This window comes from Pleurodeles waltl, chromosome 2_2, assembly GCF_031143425.1.
Source record: "Pleurodeles waltl isolate 20211129_DDA chromosome 2_2, aPleWal1.hap1.20221129, whole genome shotgun sequence".
Lineage (NCBI taxonomy): Eukaryota > Metazoa > Chordata > Amphibia > Caudata > Salamandridae > Pleurodeles > Pleurodeles waltl.
In genome coordinates, this window is record NC_090439.1 from 901,262,322 (window position 1) to 901,271,818 (window position 9,497).

Sequence of the window (9,497 nt, forward strand, 5' to 3'; positions counted from 1 at the left end):
CAAGTAAGGAAGTCCAAAACACTTTCTAAGTCCCAATCTTAAAAGGGGCTGTGTTGTTTTTCTGAGAACAAAGTATTCTGTACATACGCCAAATCTGAAATTCAGTCCGACTGGAACAGTCAGTTGTGTAGTTGATGATGTCCTTCCCCTTGCAGCTTTGGAGCTGTGAGGCAAATGTTTTGAACAAGTTTCCAAACTCTTTTGGTTCCCAACAAACCACAGGAATACATTTCTAAGGCCCCAGGACCTTGGAAGGAGCATTTAGAGACTCTCAGGGTATCAGGCAGAGGGAAACATCAAAGTCCAGTCTCTGCCCAGTTGCCTCTGGTCAGCAGCTATTTCTCACAGAAATATCCTCTGCAGCTGTTCTACATTCATGTGGCTACCAGGAGGATCAGCCTTATCATCCTAGGATAACTTTCTGTCCTTATATTTCAAGTGAAAGGGGGTTCACCCTCCACAGGTCCTTTTACCAGGTTACACATGCCACGTGCAGCAGGTTCAAACCACTTGGTATCCTTTTGCGAGTCCAGCAGTGTTCGAAGGAGGTACCATAGGGTGTCAAATTTATGCCTGGCAGTAGTTACTGGGTGAGAGTGATATCTGGGTAATCCCTAACCTGTGAGATAATGGTTCCCTGGGGAACCCTACCCAAGTTTTCAATAGTTATGTTTGCCTTACAGCAAACAGGCCCGAAATGCCATGTGCTGAAGCATTTCTAAGATGGTAAGTCTTCAGCCAGACTGAGCTTGGGCTCTTAAGGCCGGGGCATGTAGAAATAGAAATCAGCAGTGTCTACCTACAACTAACACTAACATTCAGTTTGAAGCAGGCCCTGTATGAACAACAAACCAGGAAACAGAAGTCTAGAAGGTCAACAGCAGGACATGATAACATTAATTATGCAGATGATGCACTTTTAAATACCATGCATCATATCTTGTGGGCTAAAATGCTTGCATATGGTGACAATAATGTTGAAAATGGAGCTGCTACCTGTCAAAAAAGGTTATTTCAACAGTTTGCACTGATGACTTAAACTGCAGCAGCCAGGATACAAAGATAGGCCTGAAGAGGTGTTTTTCTTGTCACACTAGTGGATGTTTTAGTGGTCAGAGCACATGCACAGGGCACTACACGGCAGTGCTCCTGTGAGCTGGGTCTATAAACCAGCAATAACATTTAGTAAACAATGGAGGTGACAACCCTCAAATGGGCATTTTTAACAGCTAAAAATGCAAGGAGCAACAGCCATTCGCTTGGCAGGTATTATTGGCACATTGGAGAGGATGTGGAATGACCCTCTGCATGCAGTTCCAGCTTCATATGCTACGGCCAAACCCACTCCCATCCCACTAGGTCTACTTTTAAGCTATGTCATGAAAAGTACTGCCACTTGGTCAAGCTCAGTCTCTGTCACTAACCTGATCCAGAAGGAACACTTCTTCTCTATAGACCACATGTGGGCATAGGGCTAACCCTAACCTACCCACAGAGTACCCCTAGAAAGCAAATAACACCATTGTGGTCCACAAGGTGATGTGGCTTGTCTTATTTGCATGGGGCCAAGATGCCATGCAAATGAAGTAATGCCCTTTGATGATAGTGCTGGCACTTCATGTGCATCAGCGCTATCAGCATTACAGAAGGGGTGGCAAATGCTTGTGCAGCCCCTTCTGTAATACCATAGTGCCTTGGGATGCAACAATACAGCCCTAGATTTACTATAATAGTGTGCCCTGGCTTTACATGAAATCATAACGTTAAACGAAACAAGCTGGAAACAAGGGGCCGGTGGAACTACCTCATGCTATTCCTATTGAAATTTGTATTTGTATTTGTATATTTTATATTTATAAAGTGCATTCCGGCCTTAGCATCGAAGTGCTGACAGAAAAGAAGTGAGTGTCAAGAGACTAGTAACCATAGAAGGACAACACCTTATCTAGGAAATAGTCAGGTTTTTACCATCTTCCCAAAAACCATAAAATTCTGTTCCTTTCTTATGTCCAGAGGAAGCGTGTTCCAATGCTTTGCTGCCGCCACCGTAAATGCCTTATCTCCCCATCTAGCCCTGCGAGTGCAGCACACTTTAATCAGATAGGCTTCTTTAGATCTGAGTTGCTTGCTTGGCCTGTACCAGCAAAGTCTGGAAGCTAGATAGACTGCTCCGCCTCCATGAACCGACTTAAATGTTAAACTTAAAGTTTTTTAAATAATTCACTTAGCAATCGGAAGCCAGTGCAAAGATTTCAGACTGTTGCTGGCTGAGGCCGAGCGGGGAAGATCTAGGATCAAACGAGCCGCATTGTTTTGGATAAATTGGAGCTTTCTTAATTACATTTTATCCAAATCAAGCAACAGAGAGTTGCAGTAATCAAGTCTGGACATAACTAACACCAGAATGAATGCCACTCTCTCCTCCACCTGCAGGTATGGAAAAGATTTTCTCAATGTTTTTAGAATCCAATAACATATTTTGACCATGGCATTCACTTGCGGTTTGAAATTGAGACAATTACCAAAAATGACTCCCAAATTTCTGGTGGCAGCAATAGGAGAGGGAAGCTCCCCACATTGCAAAGGCCACCAACAAGAGTTCCACAGCTCATTGCCTGAGCCAAAAAGCAGGATTTCTGTTTTATTACTGTTAAGTTTTAGCCAATTCTGACCCATCCAGCAGTTGATATCTTGCATACAGTTACTGAATCGATCTGCTGTTTCCTCCCAGTTTTGTCTGGAGACAGGAATGATCAACTGGGTATCATCATCATAAGAAGAAGGCATAAAACCATGCGAATAGATAAGTTTGGCCAAAGGGGAGACATAAAGGTTAAACAGAGTGGGGCTCAGAACCGATCCTTGTGGAACCCCACAAGGCAAACAGAACGCCGGAGCCCTAAAATCGGCCCAACTCACTGTGATGGGTCTATCGCCTAAAAAAGATTCCAAAATCTTCAGAGCAGAATCCCTAATCCCAGCTTGGTGGAGACGGGTTACCAAAATCTGAGGAGAGATGGTATCAAAAGCAGCAGATAAATCCAATAGAACCAAAACTGCTCCCTTCCCCTCATCCAACAACCTTTGAATAGTATCTGAAGTTGTAATAAGTGCAGATTCCATGCTGTGGGCCTTCCTAAATCCGTGCTGCGACTGGTCTAGACAACCTGAGATGTGTAGGAAGTGTATCATAGTTGATATGTTTCTCAAGGATTTTAGCCAATGTAGGAAGCAAGGAGATGGGGCGTAAGTTGTTCAAGTCTTGTAATGATAAACCCATTTTTTTCTCAAGGGAATCACTGTTCCTTCCCTCCAGGAATTCGGAGAAACACCCTGTGAGAAAACATGGCTGATTTTAGAGGCCCCCTAACTTTTTGCCCCCTTTTTCCACTTTTGGCTGGCGTTTTACTGACTCTGGTGGTGCCCTGGGTACTGCTAATCAGTCCCAGGGCCTGTGCTCTTTGTAAAATCAGTATGCAAATTAGGCTAATTATAATTTGCTAAGTCAACCTACCTATAAGTCCCTAGTATATGTTAGGTCATGTAGGTTTAGGGACCCCAGCATAGGTGGTGCGCCCATAGGCGCACCGCTGAGGTGTCCAGTGTCATATTAAAGGCAGGCCTGCCTTGCTGGCTGCTTTTAAATTAAAGTTATATGCAAATTCGACTTTGGAATTAAAAGTAGTTCCAAAGTCTTAAACTACCTTATTTTTACATATAAGTCACCCCTAAGGTGTGCCCTATATGCCTCTAGGGCTGGATGCCATGTAACTATAAGCAGGGACGTTATAAAAATAGTTTTATAAGCCCTGGTGAGGTAAAACAGCCAAATTCGTTTTTCCCCCATTGTAGTGAATGGCCTCCATAGGCTAGATTGGGGAGACTTTATTTTAATTTTAAAAGTCCCCTTAAGTAACAGATACAAAGAGTTTGGTATCAAATTAACTTCCAGTTGTTGGATTTAATATACCTTGTTCAGGTAAAGAGTTTTAAACTTTGCCTGAAAAGTTACCAATTTCAGCCCTGCATTGTTTTTGCTGCTGTGCTCTGATTGGCCAGCCTCTGGCAGCCTGGCCAGGCTGCATGATGAGGTGTGAAGTGGCCTGGCTTCACACAAAGAGATGTGCCTGTCGGAGGGGATCTCCCCTCAGCATATTTTGAGGCAGCAATGGGGAGGGCTGCCAAACTGGTCTTCAAAGGCAGAGAAGGACATTTGGAGCAACCCAGCAACACCCCCACATCCTGCAACCCCAGACAACTAGGTGCCCCCTTGATTAGATTAGGAGAGGACAGGAGAGGGGTGTGTTTATGATTTTTAGCCACACCAGTGGGTGGGCTCAGCCAGATGTAACCTCCAAAAATCACTTTCAGCCATGATGGATTTTTGAGGAATGTTGCCTACTGGGATTGATTTTTGCCACACTTCCCAGGAAGTGGTCATCACAGGGAGAAGGACCCTGTCCCTGATTGGAGAACCAGGACCCCCCTGTTTTTCACCCAGGAGCAAAGATAAAACTGGCAGATCTGCACCCACACCTCAGATCCCCATTAGATTCCAACAAGGAAGAACCAAAGGAGAAGAAGGACTGCCCTGCTGGAACCATGGCCTGCACCTGGACCCTGCACTCTGAAGGACTGCACCAGCTGCACACTTGGGCTTCACCACAAGAAGGACTTTGCCTGGTTTCAACTGGTACAAGGAAGGACTCCCTCTTTGCTACAGGTGATAAATTGCTAACCAGAGTCCCCTGCGCCAACTCCTGAAGAATTCAACTAGCTGACCACTTCCCAGTGGCCAAAAAGTAGTTTGCGCAGAGTCCCCTGCGCCAGGTGCATTCTGGGAGTTGTAGTCCACACCCCCAAGGATCATCTCAGAGCTTCTGGACCCTTGGGGTGAGCTGTGGACCCCAAAAGAACCTTAAAGGAACATCTGGGAGAAGATCCAGTAGTTTGGAGAAGTTTGGAGAACTTTTGGAAAAAAGCTTCATAGAGGGACCGACCCGCCGCGGCAACTCTAGGCGGCTTGCCTCAACCGCGACCCGGCTTGATTTGCAGGTCCGTCCCGGTGAAGAAAATCTCCAAAAAAGAGACTAAGGGGGTCATTACGACCCTGGCGACCGGCGGTATGTTGGCGGTAACACCGCCAACAGGCTGGCGGTGTTCCGCCAGCAATTATGACCGTGGCGGAATTGCCACGGCCATACCGCCGGCCCCTCCATTTTCCCACCAGGATTCCGCCTGGCGGTCATAATCCCAAGGGGAACAGTGCAAGCACCGCTGCCTTGGGGATTATGAGTCCCCGACCACCGGCCTGTCCGTGGCGGTACACACCACCATTGAAAGGCTGGCGGTAAGGGGACTTGGGGTGCCCCTGGGGGCCCCTGCACTGCCCATGCACTTTGCCCACAGGCATAGCCCCGTCGCGCATTTCACTGCCCGAATTTCGGGCAGTGAAATGCACGATGGGTGCTACTGCACCCGCTGCACATCAGCATTGCCGCCGGCTCTATTACGAGCCGGCTGCAATGTTGATGTGACATTTCCGCTGGGCCAGCGGACGGTAACACTGTTACCGTCCGCTGGCCCAGCGGAAATGTCATAATAGGGAGACAGGAATACCGCCAGCAATGGCGGTATTCTGTCTCCCGCGGCCTCGGCGGTCTTTTCAAAAGACCGCCGAGGTCATAATGACCCCCTAAGTCCGAACGTCGAAAGTTGACCGTGACCTCCCAGCCAACGTATCCGAGGAGGGCTCCAAGGACGTCGGATCAAGATCCAGGTTTGCCCCGGTCAAAGGATTTTCACCTCAAAAAACGACTAAGTCCAAAGGTAAAAGTCTCCACAGAGGGTTCCTGCGATGCATATCCGAGAAGAGTTCAGGAGGTCGGATTGGACTGGCAGGTTCGTCCCGCTGAAGAAAATCTTCAGAAAAACGACTCAGTGGAAAGGTAAACTTTTGACCTAGGCCTCCCGCGGGCTGTAGCCGAGCCGGGCTCCATCGCGGTCGGCCTTAAACTTTGACTTTGCCCCGGTCGAGGTGCGACCAGATGACCAGATTGGTGCTTTTTGTTTCTAGGTGCTAGAAAACAATAATTCTTTAAAAATTCATATCTCCGGTTCCCCTTATCCGGTCTTATTAGTTTTTGTGTCATTTTAAAGATAAAAATATAATATATTTTTATAAATTGGTTTTTAATTTTTAAACTGTTTCCTGTGTTTTATTTAATAACTGTTTTGTGATATCTGAATGCTTTACACTCTGTCTCCTAAGTTAAACCTTGTCGCTCGTTGCCAAGCTACCAAGGGTTAAGCTGGGTTTAATTTACTGAGACCTAACTGTACCTAAGTGGAGGTTAGTGGCCTATTGCTAAGTATAGGTACCTACCTGCCCTTACCAATAACCAATTTTCCAACACACCCGTAGAGAGAATCTCCTGAAAAACTGGAACCAGGGCTACGGCAACTAATTTGGGAACCTGTTGTAAGGTATACAGAGGACAATGATCATTTGGGGACCCTGACTTAATTAAAAGTTCTTTAATCCTGCCAGAAGATAGAGACTGAAAATTAGTGAGCACAGGTGTATCAAGGTCAAGGGCTATCTTTGAACCCTTAGGATGAGGTTCGGGCTGAAAACTTGAATGAATTTGTAAAATTTAGTTTTCAAAACAGGAAGCCACCTTATTACAAACATCTCGAGAATTTTCCCTCACAGAAGGTGGAGTAGGTATAGTGAGATCGCGTACCATTTTCAAAAGCTCTCTGGGGGAATTTAGAGCCCCCTTAATTCTTGATGAAAAGTATTCCACTTTATAATTTTTCAAGACTGATCTGAGTTTATCTTTCTCCTCTAAGTTAGGAGCTTGCTTCCATTGTCTTTCTTGTTGACGGTACTTCCTTTGTAAGAGTTTAAGATCTTTATTGAACCATGGACAACTGATTTATTTAGTTCTAAAAGATGTCGAGGTTCTGGCTGGAGCCAGTTGATTAATGCCATAGTTAAAACTATCTAAAACAGACATCTGAGAACCACCCGCAGCTTCCCAACCCACAATTAAGGCTGGACCTAACTGATGTTTTTTTATCCTGCTCCAATGCCTTGAAGTTCTACCTTTAACATTCATATCAGGACCAGGAAGTGTGTTCAGACATCTAAAAATTAGGAGATGGTGATCAGTCCATTCAAGAGGCGTATTTATTACTGTCACCTGATCCTCCGGACGGGCAAAAATCCCATCAAGAATACTGCCAGCAATGTGTGTGGCAGATTCAACTTTGAGTTCCCAATCGAATGTCTCCATAAAATTTAGCAAGTCCTTTATCTGAGGTTGTTGGGTGTCATCAAAATGAAGAATAAAATCACCTAGAATAATGCACTTGGTAGAAGTGGGCTAACGGCTCAATAAGTTTAGGCCACGACTGCAAAAAGTTCAAATAGGGGACTGGTGGTGGATAGAGCAGAAGTCCCTCTAATAACACACTATTTTTTGCCTAATCTTAAAATACATTCCCTCACACATCTTAAATACGGGGTTGGTGGCCTCCCATTGACAAGTAAAGTGAGACCTACAAATGATTGCCAGACCCCCACCTCTGCCCATCGTTCTATCCAATCTATAAAAAGAATATACGGGTGGCGTCGCTACAATGAAATCCTGGTTCGAGTCGGCCTCAGCCCAGGATTCTGCGACAAACAGGCAGTCTAACTGACGGTGTTCAATCAAGTCCTCAATTTCCACCTTGTGTTTGGATAGCGAGAGCGCAATAATAAGAGCACAGACTAGAGGATCTCTAAATGTGTTCATTTTTGTTTTAATCCTATGGTTTCATCCGTATAGAGGTCTGCCGCCAGTTGAGGTCAAAGGTAACCAACCGCAGCTTTCAGACACCCACTCTGTCAAATTTTTAGAAGCTGTTGGCAGCATGTGTTTACATACCTTGCCTTCTGTAAAAGAGAGAAGGGTGTGGGATGAATAAACCTGTTAACTAGGTGTATCCCAAAGCGGAGCAGGTTCCCTGGCCCCCGGCCTCGATCGGGATTAGGGATTTAGCTTGTGGTTTTCACATGCATTTCACAATTTTACACTTGAAGCCTGTGTTTCAGGACTAGTATGCCACCTGCAGGCTTTTACCCAGTGTTACACTACTGTGGACCTTGCCTTGTGGTCAGATATACAGGCACTACACATTATTGCTTTGATTGGTATTATTATTAGGACTCCACCACTTCATGTATCAGAAAGAACTAACATTGTAGTCAGGATCCAATGGGAGTTATGCACTCTTCTGCCATCACCCATGTCCCACTAAGTCTCTACAGTAGGGATATGTAGGCCAGAAGAGAAAACAGTGATAGGGGAATGGAATAAGAGAGACAACAGAGACACTGAATTTCACCTTCTGACTCATCATTCTGCTGGGCACGGGCGGCTGTAGGTTAGATGGATATTTGAAGGCTAATATATATTTTTAGTATTCTGTTGTTTTAAACATGACAACTAAACTAACAGCAGATATAATATACATTAAGAATCTCTCTTTGCAACTCACATTTTGGCCCTCATTCTGACCTTGGCGGGCGGCGGAGGCCGCCCGCCAAAGTCCCGCCGTCAGATTACCGTTCCGCGGTCGAAAGACCGCGGCGGTAATTCTGACTTTCCCGCTTGGCTGGCGGGCGGTCGCCTTCAGACCGCCCGCCAGCCCAGCGGGAAAGAGGCTTCCACGATGAAGCCGGCTCGGAATCGAGCCGGCGGAGTGGAAGCTGTGCGACGGGTGCAGTTGCACCCGTCGCGTATTTCACTGTCTGCGCAGCAGACAGTGAAATACATGTAGGGGCCCTCTTACGGGGGCCCCTGCAATGCCCATGCCAGTCGGACCGCCGGGATCTGGATGGCGGTAGGGGGGGTCGGAATCCCCGCGGCGGTGCAGCAAGCTGCGCCGCCGTGGAGGATTCAATGGGGCGGCGGTACACTGGCGGGAGCCCGCCAGTGGTGCCGGTCCGACCGCGGCTTTACCGCCGCGGTCGGAATCCCCATTGGAGAACCGCCGGCCTGTCGGCGGTGCTCCCGCGGTCCTCCGCCCTGGCGGTCAAAGACCGCCAGGGTCAGAATGACCGCCTTTGTGTTCTTAATTAAAGCTCATTATACTGAATCTGAAGCATACCATGATACTTGAATGTTTAACTAACCTCTTGCTTTATTAATAATGTAACTAAATGCTGTTGTTATTTGTCACACTTTTTTAAGGTGGTAGTGATAGAGCTCTGTAGTTTTCTTTTCTGCATATTGAGTTCTCCATAGGCACAGAGCCTTTTTCCGGGCACCACCAACACTCAACAACCATCACCAGTCTTTCCTTCCTCAGTATAATCTCAGTGAAAAATAATTTTGGAATATTTCAATTCTCTGCCCAACGAGGCCTGATCAGTGTGGGTGCGTCCTACCTTATATTTGTTTTGATAATTTATTCATAAGGGGACACATAAGGGTAAACAACCA